Source organism: Pan paniscus, chromosome 23, assembly GCF_029289425.2.
Source record: "Pan paniscus chromosome 23, NHGRI_mPanPan1-v2.0_pri, whole genome shotgun sequence".
Taxonomy (NCBI): domain Eukaryota; kingdom Metazoa; phylum Chordata; class Mammalia; order Primates; family Hominidae; genus Pan; species Pan paniscus.
Genome location: NC_085927.1, coordinates 5,749,574 through 5,767,730, shown reverse-complemented (window position 1 = coordinate 5,767,730; position 18,157 = coordinate 5,749,574).

Genomic DNA, 18,157 nt, shown 5'->3' with positions numbered 1-18,157 from the left:
TTACGGTATATAGTATACATTTCGTGTAATTTTTGATCTTTTATGTACAGTATATTAAATATAATTACTGTAGTTTTTGATTGTTTATTTACAGTATATACAACACATATTTGGTGTACTTTTTGATATTTTATGTACAGTATGTAATATATATTTACTGTACTATTGGATATTTTATTTACAGTATATAAAATGTATTTGGTGTACTTTTAGTTAATATTATATGTACAATATATGAAATATATTTACTGTACTTTTTGATATTTTATGTACTGTATATAATATCTATTTGGTGTACTTTTGATATTTTATGTAAATTATATAATATATATTTGGCGTAGTTTTTGATATTTTACCTAGAGTGTGCAATATATATTTACTGTAATTTTAGATATTTTTTACGGTATATAGTGTACATTTCGTGTAATTTTTGATATTTTATGTACAGTATATTAAATATAATTAGTGTATTTTTTGATTGTTTATTTACAGTATATATAACACATATTTGGTGTACTTTTTGACATTTTATGTACAGTATGTAATATATATTTACTGTACTATTGGATATTTTATTTACAGTATATAAAATATATTTGGTGTACTTTTAGTTAATATTATATGTACAATATATGAAATATATTTACTGTACTCTTTGATATTTCATGTACTGTATATAATATCTATTTGGTGTACTTTTAATATTTTATGTAAATTATATAATATATATTTGGTGTAGTTTTTGATATTTTACATAGAGTGTGTAATTTATATTTACTGTAATTTTAGATTTTTTTTTACGGTATATAGTATACATTTCGTGTAATTTTTGATCTTTTATGTACAGTATATTAAATATAATTACTGTAGTTTTTGATTGTTTATTTACAGTATATACAACACATATTTGTTGTACTTTTTGATATTTTATGTACAGTATGTAATATATATTTACTGTACTATTGGATATTTTATTTACAGTATATAAAATGTATTTGGTGTACTTTTAGTTAATATTATATGTACAATATATGAAATATATTTACTGTACTTTTTGATATTTTATGTACTGTATATAATATCTATTTGGTGTACTTTTGATATTTTATGTAAATTATATAATATATATTTGGCGTAGTTTTTGATATTTTACCTAGAGTGTGCAATATATATTTACTGTAATTTTAGATATTTTTTACGGTATATAGTGTACATTTCGTGTAATTTTTGATATTTTATGTACAGTATATTAAATATAATTAGTGTATTTTTTGATTGTTTATTTACAGTATATATAACACATATTTGGTGTACTTTTTGACATTTTATGTACAGTATGTAATATATATTTACTGTACTATTGGATATTTTATTTACAGTATATAAAATATATTTGGTGTGCTTTTAGTTAATATTATATGTACAATATATGAAATATATTTACTGTACTCTTTGATATTTCATGTACTGTATAAAATATCTATTTGGTGTACTTTTAATATTTTATGTAAATTATATAATATATATTTGGTGTAGTTTTTGATATTTTACATAGAGTGTGTAATGTATATTTACTGAAATTTTAGATTTTTTTTTACGGTATATAGTATACATTTCGTGTAATTTTTGATCTTTTATGTACAGTATATTAAATATAATTACTGTAGCTTTGATTGTTTATTTACAGTATATATAACACATATTTGGTGTACTTTTTGATAATTTATGTACAGTATGTAATATATATTTACTGTACTATTGGATATTTTATTTACAGTATATAAAATGTATTTGGTGTACTTTTAGTTAATATTATATGTACAATATATGAAATATATTTACTGTACTTTTTGATATTTTATGTACTGTATATAATGTCTATTTGGTGTACCTTTGATATTTTATGTAAATTATATAATATATATTTGGCGTAGTTTTTGATATTTTACCTAGTGTGTGCAATATATATTTACTGTAATTTTAGATATTTTTTACGGTATATAGTGTACATTTCGTGTAATTTTTGATATTTTATGTACAGTATATTAAATATAATTAGTGTATTTTTTGATTGTTTATTTACAGAATATATAACACATATTTGGTGTACTTTTTGACATTTTATGTACAGTATGTAATATATATTTACTGTACTATTGGATATTTTATTTACAGTATATAAAATATATTTGGTGTACTTTTAGTTAATATTATATGTACAATATATGAAATATATTTACTGTACTCTTTGATATTTCATGTACTGTATATAATATCTATTTGGTGTACTTTTAATATTTTATGTAAATTATATAATATATATTTGGTGTAGTTTTTGATATTTTACATAGAGTGTGTAATGTATATTTACTGAAATTTTAGATTTTTTTTTACGGTATATAGTATACATTTCGTGTAATTTTTGATCTTTTATGTACAGTATATTAAATATAATTAATGTAGTTTTTGATTGTTTATTTACAGTATATTCAACACATATTTGGTGTACTTTTTGATATTTTATGTACAGTATGTAATATATATTTACTGTACTATTGGATATTTTATTTACAGTATATAAAATGTATTTGGTGTACTTTTAGTTAATATTATATGTACAATATATGAAATATATTTACTGTACTTTTTGATATTTTATGTACTGTATATAATATCTATTTGGTGTACTTTTGATATTTTATGTAAATTATATAATATATATTTGGCGTAGTTTTTGATATTTTACCTAGAGTGTGCAATATATATTTACTGTAATTTTAGATATTTTTTACGGTATATAGTGTACATTTCGTGTAATTTTTGATATTTTATGTACAGTATATTAAATATAATTAGTGTATTTTTTGATTGTTGATTTACACTACATATAACACATATTTGGTGTACTTTTTGACATCTTATGTACAGTATGTAATATATATTTACTGTACTATTGGATATTTTATTTACAGTATATAAAATATATTTGGTGTACTTTTAGTTAATATTATATGTACAATATATGAAATATATTTACTGTACTCTTTGATATTTCATGTACTGTATATAATATCTATTTGGTGTACTTTTAATATTTTATGTAAATTATATAATATATATTTGGTGTAGTTTTTGATATTTTACATAGAGTGTGTAATGTATATTTACTGTAATTTTAGATTTTTTTTTACGGTAAATAGTATACATTTCGTGTAATTTTTGATCTTTTATGTACAGTATATTAAATATAATTACTGTAGTTTTTGATTGTTTATTTACAGTATATACAACACATATTTGGTGTACTTTTTGATATTTTATGTACAGTATGTAATATATATATACTGTACTATTGGATATTTTATTTACAGTATATAAAATGTATTTGGTGTACTTTTAGTTAATATTATATGTACAATATATGAAATATATTTACTGTACTTTTTGATATTTTATGTACTGTATATAATATCTATTTGGTGTACTTTTGATATTTTATGTAAATTATATAATATATATTTGGCGTAGTTTTTGATATTTTACCTAGAGTGTGCAATATATATTTACTGTAATTTTAGATATTTTTTACGGTATATAGTGTACATTTCGTGTAATTTTTGATATTTTATGTACAGTATATTAAATATAATTAGTGTATTTTTTGATTGTTTATTTCCACTACATATAACACATATTTGGTGTACTTTTTGACATTTTATGTACAGTATGTAATATATATTTACTGTACTATTGGATATTTTATTTACAGTATATAAAATATATTTGGTGTGCTTTTAGTTAATATTATATGTACAATATATGAAATATATTTACTGTACTCTTTGATATTTCATGTACTGTATAAAATATCTATTTGGTGTACTTTTAATATTTTATGTAAATTATATAATATATATTTGGTGTAGTTTTTGATATTTTACATAGAGTGTGTAATGTATATTTACTGAAATTTTAGATTTTTTTTACGGTATATAGTATACATTTCGTGTAATTTTTTATCTTTTATGTACAGTATATTAAATATAATTACTGTAGCTTTGATTGTTTATTTACAGTATATATAACACATATTTGGTGTACTTTTTGATAATTTATGTACAGTATGTAATATATATTTACTGTACTATTGGATATTTTATTTACAGTATATAAAATGTATTTGGTGTACTTTTAGTTAATATTATATGTACAATATATGAAATATATTTACTGTACTTTTTGATATTTTATGTACTGTATATAATGTCTATTTGGTGTACCTTTGATATTTTATGTAAATTATATAATATATATTTGGCGTAGTTTTTGATATTTTACCTAGTGTGTGCAATATATATTTACTGTAATTTTAGATATTTTTTACGGTATATAGTGTACATTTCGTGTAATTTTTGATATTTTATGTACAGTATATTAAATATAATTAGTGTATTTTTTGATTGTTTATTTACAGAATATATAACACATATTTGGTGTACTTTTTGACATTTTATGTACAGTATGTAATATATATTTACTGTACTATTGGATATTTTATTTACAGTATATAAAATATATTTGGTGTACTTTTAGTTAATATTATATGTACAATATATGAAATATATTTACTGTACTCTTTGATATTTCATGTACTGTATATAATATCTATTTGGTGTACTTTTAATATTTTATGTAAATTATATAATATATATTTGGTGTAGTTTTTGATATTTTACATAGAGTGTGTAATGTATATTTACTGAAATTTTAGATTTTTTTTTACGGTATATAGTATACATTTCGTGTAATTTTTGATCTTTTATGTACAGTATATTAAATATAATTAATGTAGTTTTTGATTGTTTATTTACAGTATATTCAACACATATTTGGTGTACTTTTTGATATTTTATGTACAGTATGTAATATATATTTACTGTACTATTGGATATTTTATTTACAGTATATAAAATGTATTTGGTGTACTTTTAGTTAATATTATATGTACAATATATGAAATATATTTACTGTACTTTTTGATATTTTATGTACTGTATATAATATCTATTTGGTGTACTTTTGATATTTTATGTAAATTATATAATATATATTTGGCGTAGTTTTTGATATTTTACCTAGAGTGTGCAATATATATTTACTGTAATTTTAGATATTTTTTACGGTATATAGTGTACATTTCGTGTAATTTTTGATATTTTATGTACAGTATATTAAATATAATTAGTGTATTTTTTGATTGTTGATTTACACTACATATAACACATATTTGGTGTACTTTTTGACATCTTATGTACAGTATGTAATATATATTTACTGTACTATTGGATATTTTATTTACAGTATATAAAATATATTTGGTGTACTTTTAGTTAATATTATATGTACAATATATGAAATATATTTACTGTACTCTTTGATATTTCATGTACTGTATATAATATCTATTTGGTGTACTTTTAATATTTTATGTAAATTATATAATATATATTTGGTGTAGTTTTTGATATTTTACATAGAGTGTGTAATGTATATTTACTGTAATTTTAGATTTTTTTTTACGGTAAATAGTATACATTTCGTGTAATTTTTGATCTTTTATGTACAGTATATTAAATATAATTACTGTAGTTTTTGATTGTTTATTTACAGTATATACAACACATATTTGGTGTACTTTTTGATATTTTATGTACAGTATGTAATATATATATACTGTACTATTGGATATTTTATTTACAGTATATAAAATGTATTTGGTGTACTTTTAGTTAATATTATATGTACAATATATGAAATATATTTACTGTACTTTTTGATATTTTATGTACTGTATATAATATCTATTTGGTGTACTTTTGATATTTTATGTAAATTATATAATATATATTTGGCGTAGTTTTTGATATTTTACCTAGAGTGTGCAATATATATTTACTGTAATTTTTGATATTTTATTAACAGTATATAATATACATTTTGAGTAATTTTTGATATTTTATGTACAGTATATTAAATATAATTACTGTAGTTTTTATAGTTTATTTACAGTATATATAACACATATTTGGTGTACTTTTTGACATTTTATGTACAGTATGTAATATATATTTACTGTACTATTGGATATTTTATTTACAGTATATAAAATGTATTTGGTGTACTTTTAGTTAATATTATATGTACAATAAATGAAATATATTTACTGTACTTTTTGATATTTTATGTACTGTATATAATATCTATTTGGTGTACTTTTGATATTTTATGTAAATTATATAATATATATTTGGCGTAGTTTTTGATGTTTTACATAGAGTGTGCAATATATATTTACCGTAATTTTAGATTTTTTTTTACGGTATATAGTATACATTTCGTGTAATTTTTGATATTTTATGTACAGTATATTAAATATAATTAGTGTATTTTTAGATTGTTTATTTACAGTATATATAACACATATTTGGTGTACTTTTTGGCATTTTATGTACAGTATGTAATATATATTTACTGTGCTTTTGGACATTTTATTTACATTATATAAAATGTATTTGGTGTACTTTCAGTTAATATTATATGTACAATATATGAAATAGATTTACTGTGCATTTTGATATTTAATGTACAGTATATAATATATATTTGGTGTACTTATGATATTTTATGTAAATTTTAAAATATATTTTTGGTGTAGTTTTGATATTTTAAACAGAATGTGTAATATATATTTACTGTAATTTTTGATATTTTATTAACAGTATATAATATACATTTTGAGTAATTTTTGATATTTTATGTACAGTATATTATATATAATTACTGTAGATTTTATAGTTAATTTACAGTATATATAACACATATTTGGTGTACTTTCTGACATTTTATGTACAGTATGTCATATATATTTACTGTACTATTGGATATTTTTTTTACAGTATATAAAATGTATTTGGTGTACTTTTAGTTAATATTATATGTACAATATATGAAATATATCTACAGTACTTTTTGATATTTTATGTACTGTATATAATATCTATTTGGTGTACTTTTGATATTTTATGTAAATTATATAATATATATTTGGCGTAGTTTTTGATATTTTACATAGAGTGTGCAATACATATTTACTGTAATTTTAGATTTTTTTTACGGTATATAGTATACATTTCGTGTAATTTTTGATCTTTTATATACAGTATATTAAATATAATTACTGTAGTTTTTGATTGTTTATTTACAGTATATATAACACATATTTGGTGTACTTTTTGATAATTTATGTACAGTATGTAATATATATTTACTGTACTATTGGATATTTTATTTACAGTATATAAAATGTATTTGGTGTACTTTTAGTTAATATTATATGTACAATATATGAAATATATTTACTGTACTTTTTGATATTTTATGTACTGTATATAATATCTATTTGGTGTACTTTTGATATTTTATGTAAATTATATAATATATATTTGGCGTAGTTTTTGATATTTTACCTAGAGTGTGCAATATATATTTACTGTAATTTTAGATATTTTTTACGGTATATAGTGTACATTTCGTGTAATTTTTGATATTTTATGTACAGTATATTAAATATAATTAGTGTATTTTTTGATTGTTGATTTACACTACATATAACACATATTTGGTGTACTTTTTGACATCTTATGTACAGTATGTAATATATATTTACTGTACTATTGGATATTTTATTTACAGTATATAAAATATATTTGGTGTACTTTTAGTTAATATTATATGTACAATATATGAAATATATTTACTGTACTCTTTGATATTTCATGTACTGTATATAATATCTATTTGGTGTACTTTTAATATTTTATGTAAATTATATAATATATATTTGGTGTAGTTTTTGATATTTTACATAGAGTGTGTAATGTATATTTACTGTAATTTTAGATTTTTTTTTACGGTAAATAGTATACATTTCGTGTAATTTTTGATCTTTTATGTACAGTATATTAAATATAATTACTGTAGTTTTTGATTGTTTATTTACAGTATATACAACACATATTTGGTGTACTTTTTGATATTTTATGTACAGTATGTAATATATATATACTGTACTATTGGATATTTTATTTACAGTATATAAAATGTATTTGGTGTACTTTTAGTTAATATTATATGTACAATATATGAAATATATTTACTGTACTTTTTGATATTTTATGTACTGTATATAATATCTATTTGGTGTACTTTTGATATTTTATGTAAATTATATAATATATATTTGGCGTAGTTTTTGATATTTTACCTAGAGTGTGCAATATATATTTACTGTAATTTTAGATATTTTTTACGGTATATAGTGTACATTTCGTGTAATTTTTGATATTTTATGTACAGTATATTAAATATAATTAGTGTATTTTTTGATTGTTTATTTCCACTACATATAACACATATTTGGTGTACTTTTTGACATTTTATGTACAGTATGTAATATATATTTACTGTACTATTGGATATTTTATTTACAGTATATAAAATATATTTGGTGTGCTTTTAGTTAATATTATATGTACAATATATGAAATATATTTACTGTACTCTTTGATATTTCATGTACTGTATAAAATATCTATTTGGTGTACTTTTAATATTTTATGTAAATTATATAATATATATTTGGTGTAGTTTTTGATATTTTACATAGAGTGTGTAATGTATATTTACTGAAATTTTAGATTTTTTTTTACGGTATATAGTATACATTTCGTGTAATTTTTGATCTTTTATGTACAGTATATTAAATATAATTACTGTAGCTTTGATTGTTTATTTACAGTATATATAACACATATTTGGTGTACTTTTTGATAATTTATGTACAGTATGTAATATATATTTACTGTACTATTGGATATTTTATTTACAGTATATAAAATGTATTTGGTGTACTTTTAGTTAATATTATATGTACAATATATGAAATATATTTACTGTACTTTTTGATATTTTATGTACTGTATATAATGTCTATTTGGTGTACCTTTGATATTTTATGTAAATTATATAATATATATTTGGCGTAGTTTTTGATATTTTACCTAGTGTGTGCAATATATATTTACTGTAATTTTAGATATTTTTTACGGTATATAGTGTACATTTCGTGTAATTTTTGATATTTTATGTACAGTATATTAAATATAATTAGTGTATTTTTTGATTGTTTATTTACAGAATATATAACACATATTTGGTGTACTTTTTGACATTTTATGTACAGTATGTAATATATATTTACTGTACTATTGGATATTTTATTTACAGTATATAAAATATATTTGGTGTACTTTTAGTTAATATTATATGTACAATATATGAAATATATTTACTGTACTCTTTGATATTTCATGTACTGTATATAATATCTATTTGGTGTACTTTTAATATTTTATGTAAATTATATAATATATATTTGGTGTAGTTTTTGATATTTTACATAGAGTGTGTAATGTATATTTACTGAAATTTTAGATTTTTTTTTACGGTATATAGTATACATTTCGTGTAATTTTTGATCTTTTATGTACAGTATATTAAATATAATTAATGTAGTTTTTGATTGTTTATTTACAGTATATTCAACACATATTTGGTGTACTTTTTGATATTTTATGTACAGTATGTAATATATATTTACTGTACTATTGGATATTTTATTTACAGTATATAAAATGTATTTGGTGTACTTTTAGTTAATATTATATGTACAATATATGAAATATATTTACTGTACTTTTTGATATTTTATGTACTGTATATAATATCTATTTGGTGTACTTTTGATATTTTATGTAAATTATATAATATATATTTGGCGTAGTTTTTGATATTTTACCTAGAGTGTGCAATATATATTTACTGTAATTTTAGATATTTTTTACGGTATATAGTGTACATTTCGTGTAATTTTTGATATTTTATGTACAGTATATTAAATATAATTAGTGTATTTTTTGATTGTTGATTTACACTACATATAACACATATTTGGTGTACTTTTTGACATCTTATGTACAGTATGTAATATATATTTACTGTACTATTGGATATTTTATTTACAGTATATAAAATATATTTGGTGTACTTTTAGTTAATATTATATGTACAATATATGAAATATATTTACTGTACTCTTTGATATTTCATGTACTGTATATAATATCTATTTGGTGTACTTTTAATATTTTATGTAAATTATATAATATATATTTGGTGTAGTTTTTGATATTTTACATAGAGTGTGTAATGTATATTTACTGTAATTTTAGATTTTTTTTTACGGTAAATAGTATACATTTCGTGTAATTTTTGATCTTTTATGTACAGTATATTAAATATAATTGCTGTAGTTTTTGATTGTTTATTTACAGTATATACAACACATATTTGGTGTACTTTTTGATATTTTATGTACAGTATGTAATATATATATACTGTACTATTGGATATTTTATTTACAGTATATAAAATGTATTTGGTGTACTTTTAGTTAATATTATATGTACAATATATGAAATATATTTACTGTACCTTTGATATTTTATGTACTGTATATAATATCTATTTGGTGTACTTTTGATATTTTATGTAAATTATATAATATATATTTGGCGTAGTTTTTGATATTTTACCTAGAGTGTGCAATATATATTTACTGTAATTTTTGATATTTTATTAACAGTATATAATATACATTTTGAGTAATTTTTGATATTTTATGTACAGTATATTAAATATAATTACTGTAGTTTTTATAGTTTATTTACAGTATATATAACACATATTTGGTGTACTTTTTGACATTTTATGTACAGTATGTAATATATATTTACTGTACTATTGGATATTTTATTTACAGTATATAAAATGTATTTGGTGTACTTTTAGTTAATATTATATGTACAATAAATGAAATATATTTACTGTACTTTTTGATATTTTATGTACTGTATATAATATCTATTTGGTGTACTTTTGATATTTTATGTAAATTATATAATATATATTTGGCGTAGTTTTTGATGTTTTACATAGAGTGTGCAATATATATTTACCGTAATTTTAGATTTTTTTTTACGGTATATAGTATACATTTCGTGTAATTTTTGATATTTTATGTACAGTATATTAAATATAATTAGTGTATTTTTAGATTGTTTATTTACAGTATATATAACACATATTTGGTGTACTTTTTGGCATTTTATGTACAGTATGTAATATATATTTACTGTGCTTTTGGACATTTTATTTACATTATATAAAATGTATTTGGTGTACTTTCAGTTAATATTATATGTACAATATATGAAATAGATTTACTGTGCATTTTGATATTTAATGTACAGTATATAATATATATTTGGTGTACTTATGATATTTTATGTAAATTTTAAAATATATTTTTGGTGTAGTTTTGATATTTTAAACAGAATGTGTAATATATATTTACTGTAATTTTTGATATTTTATTAACAGTATATAATATACATTTTGAGTAATTTTTGATATTTTATGTACAGTATATTATATATAATTACTGTAGATTTTATAGTTAATTTACAGTATATATAACACATATTTGGTGTACTTTCTGACATTTTATGTACAGTATGTCATATATATTTACTGTACTATTGGATATTTTTTTTACAGTATATAAAATGTATTTGGTGTACTTTTAGTTAATATTATATGTACAATATATGAAATATATCTACAGTACTTTTTGATATTTTATGTACTGTATATAATATCTATTTGGTGTACTTTTGATATTTTATGTAAATTATATAATATATATTTGGCGTAGTTTTTGATATTTTACATAGAGTGTGCAATACATATTTACTGTAATTTTAGATTTTTTTACGGTATATAGTATACATTTCGTGTAATTTTTGATCTTTTATATACAGTATATTAAATATAATTACTGTAGTTTTTGATTGTTTATTTACAGTATATATAACACATATTTGGTGTACTTTTTGATAATTTATGTACAGTATGTAATATATATTTACTGTACTATTGGATATTTTATTTACAGTATATAAAATGTATTTGGTGTACTTTTAGTTAATATTATATGTACAATATATGAAATATATTTACTGTACTTTTTGATATTTTATGTACTGTATATAATATCTATTTGGTGTACTTTTGATATTTTATGTAAATTATATAATATATATTTGGCGTAGTTTTTGATATTTTACCTAGAGTGTGCAATATATATTTACTGTAATTTTAGATATTTTTTACGGTATATAGTGTACATTTCGTGTAATTTTTGATATTTTATGTACAGTATATTAAATATAATTAGTGTATTTTTTGATTGTTTATTTACAGTATGTATAACACATATTTGGTGTACTTTTTGACATTTTATGTACAGTATGTAATATATATTTACTGTACTATTGGATATTTTATTTACAGTATATAAAATATATTTGGTGTACTTTTAGTTAATATTATATGTACAATATATGAAATATATTTACTGTACTCTTTGATAATTCATGTACTGTATATAATATCTATTTGGTGTACTTTTAATATTTTATGTAAATTATATAATATATATTTGGTGTAGTTTTTGATATTTTACATAGAGTGTGTAATGTATATTTACTGTAATTTTAGATTTTTTTTTACGGTATATAGTATACATTTCGTGTAATTTTTGATCTTTTATGTACAGTATATTAAATATAATTACTGTAGTTTTTGATTGTTTATTTACAGTATATACAACACATATTTGGTGTACTTTTTGATATTTTATGTACAGTATGTAATATATATTTACTGTACTATTGGATATTTTATTTACAGTATATAAAATGTATTTGGTGTACTTTTAGTTAATATTATATGTACAATATATGAAATATATTTACTGTACTTTTTGATATTTTATGTACTGTATATAATATCTATTTGGTGTACTTTTGATATTTTATGTAAATTATATAATATATATTTGGCGTAGTTTTTGATATTTTACCTAGAGTGTGCAATATATATTTACTGTAATTTTAGATATTTTTTACGGTATATAGTGTACATTTCGTGTAATTTTTGATATTTTATGTACAGTATATTAAATATAATTAGTGTATTTTTTGATTGTTTATTTACAGTATATATAACACATATTTGGTGTACTTTTTGACATTTTATGTACAGTATGTAATATATATTTACTGTACTATTGGATATTTTATTTACAGTATATAAAATATATTTGGTGTACTTTTAGTTAATATTATATGTACAATATATGAAATATATTTACTGTACTCTTTGATATTTCATGTACTGTATATAATATCTATTTGGTGTACTTTTAATATTTTATGTAAATTATATAATATATATTTGGTGTAGTTTTTGATATTTTACATAGAGTGTGTAATTTATATTTACTGTAATTTTAGATTTTTTTTTACGGTATATAGTATACATTTCGTGTAATTTTTGATCTTTTATGTACAGTATATTAAATATAATTACTGTAGTTTTTGATTGTTTATTTACAGTATATACAACACATATTTGTTGTACTTTTTGATATTTTATGTACAGTATGTAATATATATTTTCTGTACTATTGGATATTTTATTTAAAGTATATAAAATGTATTTGGTGTACTTTTAGTTAATATTATATGTACAATATATGAAATATATTTACTGTACTTTTTGATATTTTATGTACTGTATATAATATCTATTTGGTGTACTTTTGATATTTTATGTAAATTATATAATATATATTTGGCGTAGTTTTTGATATTTTACCTAGAGTGTGCAATATATATTTACTGTAATTTTAGATATTTTTTACGGTATATAGTGTACATTTCGTGTAATTTTTGATATTTTATGTACAGTATATTAAATATAATTAGTGTATTTTTTGATTGTTTATTTACAGTATATATAACACATATTTGGTGTACTTTTTGACATTTTATGTACAGTATGTAATATATATTTACTGTACTATTGGATATTTTATTTACAGTATATAAAATATATTTGGTGTGCTTTTAGTTAATATTATATGTACAATATATGAAATATATTTACTGTACTCTTTGATATTTCATGTACTGTATATAATATCTATTTGGTGTACTTTTAATATTTTATGTAAATTATATAATATATATTTGGTGTAGTTTTTGATATTTTACATAGAGTGTGTAATGTATATTTACTGAAATTTTAGATTTTTTTTTACGGTATATAGTATACATTTCGTGTAATTTTTGATCTTTTATGTACAGTATATTAAATATAATTAATGTAGTTTTTGATTGTTTATTTACAGTATATTCAACACATATTTGGTGTACTTTTTGATATTTTATGTACAGTATGTAATATATATTTACTGTACTATTGGATATTTTATTTACAGTATATAAAATGTATTTGGTGTACTTTTAGTTAATATTATATGTACAATATATGAAATATATTTACTGTACTTTTTGATATTTTATGTACTGTATATAATATCTATTTGGTGTACTTTTGATATTTTATGTAAATTATATAATATATATTTGGCGTAGTTTTTGATATTTTACCTAGAGTGTGCAATATATATTTACTGTAATTTTAGATATTTTTTACGGTATATAGTGTACATTTCGTGTAATTTTTGATATTTTATGTACAGTATATTAAATATAATTAGTGTATTTTTTGATTGTTGATTTACACTACATATAACACATATTTGGTGTACTTTTTGACATCTTATGTACAGTATGTAATATATATTTACTGTACTATTGGATATTTTATTTACAGTATATAAAATATATTTGGTGTACTTTTAGTTAATATTATATGTACAATATATGAAATATATTTACTGTACTCTTTGATATTTCATGTACTGTATATAATATCTATTTGGTGTACTTTTAATATTTTATGTAAATTATATAATATATATTTGGTGTAGTTTTTGATATTTTACATAGAGTGTGTAATGTATATTTACTGTAATTTTAGATTTTTTTTTACGGTAAATAGTATACATTTCGTGTAATTTTTGATCTTTTATGTACAGTATATTAAATATAATTACTGTAGTTTTTGATTGTTTATTTACAGTATATACAACACATATTTGGTGTACTTTTTGATATTTTATGTACAGTATGTAATATATATATACTGTACTATTGGATATTTTATTTACAGTATATAAAATGTATTTGGTGTACTTTTAGTTAATATTATATGTACAATATATGAAATATATTTACTGTACTTTTTGATATTTTATGTACTGTATATAATATCTATTTGGTGTACTTTTGATATTTTATGTAAATTATATAATATATATTTGGCGTAGTTTTTGATATTTTACCTAGAGTGTGCAATATATATTTACTGTAATTTTAGATATTTTTTACGGTATATAGTGTACATTTCGTGTAATTTTTGATATTTTATGTACAGTATATTAAATATAATTAGTGTATTTTTTGATTGTTTATTTCCACTACATATAACACATATTTGGTGTACTTTTTGACATTTTATGTACAGTATGTAATATATATTTACTGTACTATTGGATATTTTATTTACAGTATATAAAATATATTTGGTGTGCTTTTAGTTAATATTATATGTACAATATATGAAATATATTTACTGTACTCTTTGATATTTCATGTACTGTATAAAATATCTATTTGGTGTACTTTTAATATTTTATGTAAATTATATAATATATATTTGGTGTAGTTTTTGATATTTTACATAGAGTGTGTAATGTATATTTACTGAAATTTTAGATTTTTTTTTACGGTATATAGTATACATTTCGTGTAATTTTTGATCTTTTATGTACAGTATATTAAATATAATTACTGTAGCTTTGATTGTTTATTTACAGTATATATAACACATATTTGGTGTACTTTTTGATAATTTATGTACAGTATGTAATATATATTTACTGTACTATTGGATATTTTATTTACAGTATATAAAATGTATTTGGTGTACTTTTAGTTAATATTATATGTACAATATATGAAATATATTTACTGTACTTTTTGATATTTTATGTACTGTATATAATGTCTATTTGGTGTACTTTTGATATTTTATGTAAATTATATAATATATATTTGGCGTAGTTTTTGATATTTTACCTAGAGTGTGCAATATATATTTACTGTAATTTTAGATATTTTTTACGGTATATAGTGTACATTTCGTGTAATTTTTGATATTTTATGTACAGTATATTAAATATAATTAGTGTATTTTTTGATTGTTTATTTACAGTATATATAACACATATTTGGTGTACTTTTTGACATTTTATGTACAGTATGTAATATATATTTACTGTACTATTGGATATTTTATTTACAGTATATAAAATATATTTGGTGTGCTTTTAGTTAATATTATATGTACAATATATGAAATATATTTACTGTACTCTTTGATATTTCATGTACTGTATATAATATCTATTTGGTGTACTTTTAATATTTTATGTAAATTATATAATATATATTTGGTGTAGTTTTTGATATTTTACATAGAGTGTGTAATGTATATTTACTGAAATTTTAGATTTTTTTTTACGGTATATAGTATACATTTCGTGTAATTTTTGATCTTTTATGTACAGTATATTAAATATAATTAGTGTAGTTTTTGATTGTTTATTTACAGTATATTCAACACATATTTGGTGTACTTTTTGATATTTTATGTACAGTATGTAATATATATTTACTGTACTATTGGATATTTTATTTACAGTATATAAAATGTATTTGGTGTACTTTTAGTTAATATTATATGTACAATATATGAAATATATTTACTGTACTTTTTGATATTTTATGTACTGTATATAATATCTATTTGGTGTACTTTTGATATTTTATGTAAATTATATAATATATATTTGGCGTAGTTTTTGATATTTTACCTAGAGTGTGCAATATATATTTACTGTAATTTTAGATATTTTTTACGGTATATAGTGTACATTTCGTGTAATTTTTGATATTTTATGTACAGTATATTAAATATAATTAGTGTATTTTTTGATTGTTGATTTACACTACATATAACACATATTTGGTGTACTTTTTGACATCTTATGTACAGTATGTAATATATATTTACTGTACTATTGGATATTTTATTTACAGTATATAAAATATATTTGGTGTACTTTTAGTTAATATTATATGTACAATATATGAAATATATTTACTGTACTCTTTGATATTTCATGTACTTTATATAATATCTATTTGGTGTACTTTTAATATTTTATGTAAATTATATAATATATATTTGGTGTAGTTTTTGATATTTTACATAGAGTGTGTAATGTATATTTACTGTAATTTTAGATTTTTTTTTACGGTAAATAGTATACATTTCGTGTAATTTTTGATCTTTTATGTACAGTATATTAAATATAATTACTGTAGTTTTTGATTGTTTATTTACAGTATATACAACACATATTTGGTGTACTTTTTGATATTTTATGTACAGTATGTAATATATATATACTGTACTATTGGATATTTTATTTACAGTATATAAAATGTATTTGGTGTACTTTTAGTTAATATTATATGTACAATATATGAAATATATTTACTGTACTTTTTGATATTTTATGTACTGTATATAATATCTATTTGGTGTACTTTTGATATTTTATGTAAATTATATAATATATATTTGGCGTAGTTTTTGATATTTTACCTAGAGTGTGCAATATATATTTACTGTAATTTTAGATATTTTTTACGGTATATAGTGTACATTTCGTGTAATTTTTGATATTTTATGTACAGTATATTAAATATAATTAGTGTATTTTTTGATTGTTTATTTCCACTACATATAACACATATTTGGTGTACTTTTTGACATTTTATGTACAGTATGTAATATATATTTACTGTACTATTGGATATTTTATTTACAGTATATAAAATATATTTGGTGTGCTTTTAGTTAATATTATATGTACAAT